Raw genomic sequence first — 2,075 nt, 5'->3', positions numbered from 1 at the left:
GACCTTACTTTGAGTTTGATTCCATAAAAAGTGACAAAAACATTAGTGTCCGTTGTGCGTGGGAAGAAAACTTCTTTTTACAGTGAAAAAACCCTAAACTTCCAAGCAAGCACCGAGTGCGCTACGACGTAATGGGAAACTCACAGATTTTTCCACTGACGCTGCAGCACACCTGCACCAGGGCACACCTCTGCCTACGGCACTCCTGCTTTACAGGAGAAAATAGAGCAACAGGACCGCTGAGTCTTTGATTTTATTTATTTTCTGCTGTGTTTTACTTGCATCTATTTGAAAGACTGAGTGTAAATTTTATGTGCTGGAATGTGCAGAAAATAGGTTTAAATGTTAAACTAATTTCCTCCAGTCAGAGAATATTGCATATAATTAAATTTTTGCTTGATGCATGAAGTTAAAAGAGCAAAACTAATAAAAGAAATGTTAAAAAGAAAATTTTCCATTTGATTAGATTTTATATGATTTATTAGGCAGAAAGTAGAAGAGTAGAAGATCTATCGCTTTATCACCTATTCAGGTTCTAATTCATGTTTTTAAAAAGTAACTAAGAAACTAATTACTTTTGAAAATAAGTAATTGTAAAGTAAAGTGAAGTGACTTTGTAAGAGGTATCGGGATGAAATATTATTTTACTATGCATAATCATTATTATTACTGTTGCATCACTCATGATTTATCATTGTTATCATTTCATTGACACATTTATTGAAACTGTTGATGTTATATTAAAGTCTGTATTTCAGGTGTTAGTACAACTACATTATGATCTTATATGCACATATATATTGCCTTGTTGTGCTTATTAAAGAGCTGAAGTTAATTAATGGTTTGAAGCTACAGCCGGTGCGAGTTCGACTGATCAATGGAGCAAAGTTCAAGCTGAAAGAATTGCTTATATATATATACACAATTTAACACATATTATACATGATTGTTTAAGAGATGAAATAAAGGCCGTGTGCCCTGTGTTATGGATGTTTGCCTGGTAACAGATGACGTAGAGGGAGGTCATGCACTTAGGTTAACAACACAGACACATAGTCTGTCTGGGTAAACTGATTGCAAATGTTGTGTAAGTCTAGAAAAGTGTAATAACAGGATGCATCTCGGAGGCGGTGGAGGAACTGAGAAAGGAACTGTTCTGTTTTAGAATATCTCCTGAAATAGAATTATTGGAACAGGCATGTTGTTTTTCATCTGCGGTGACGTGAGTTACTGGTCATCATAAGTATAAATATCACACCCACCTATTGTCAGGCGGGAGATTGAGGCTGTTTTGTAGAGCCCATCTTCACCACATATATGTGTTTTAATAAAATCCTTTGTGTTGACCCACTATGGACTTTCAGTCGTATGTCTCTTCCTCAAAAATTCGAACCACGACAGAGGCTACAATGCACGTGTACCATCATGAATTTAAAACAGGGTTTAATTTAAAACAGAAAAGTGGGAATCGTGTGTGGCTGCCATTCACATGTGTTACTGACCATGTGACTCTGAGGGTTTACAGATTTACACTCCTGTGACATAATATCACAGCACAAGAAATGTATATTTTTTGAGCATTATTTATCAAGGCGTTGACATGAACATGACAATTTATATCAACTATGCACTGAACTTTATTTCAGTGATTTGCCACATGTTAGATTAAATAACAAATTAGTCAACAATTTATCTTCTGAGAGCTAAATTATCTATGATGGCTTACCCAAAAGACCCAGCAACTTAGCCCTCACATTTCGAGTGTATGGGAATACACGCCACACTGAAAGCTAAATATCAGATATTAACCATGTACAGTCATAAATCCATCTGAGAACAATACACAGCTTTACTGAATTTAATTTAAAACTATAAACGCAGACAATCCCTAAACCACCTAAAGTTAAAAACCCTGGTTCCAAGACCTGGAGATCATGACGACCACATTCAGCTGCTGCTTGTTTGTGTGTCTGTCTGTATTCACCCAAAAAGCTGCCCTGTGGGGCTGAAATTAGATGATTAATTTTGCTGCTGATGTGATGCGTCCTGTGTGTCGAAGCGTTGAATCGTGTGTT

The sequence above is a fragment of the Pundamilia nyererei genome, unplaced genomic scaffold (assembly GCF_000239375.1).
Source record: "Pundamilia nyererei isolate P.nyererei 1_Seehausen unplaced genomic scaffold, PunNye1.0 scaffold00502, whole genome shotgun sequence".
Classification (NCBI taxonomy): domain Eukaryota; kingdom Metazoa; phylum Chordata; class Actinopteri; order Cichliformes; family Cichlidae; genus Pundamilia; species Pundamilia nyererei.
Note: the sequence above shows the minus strand (reverse complement) of the source record.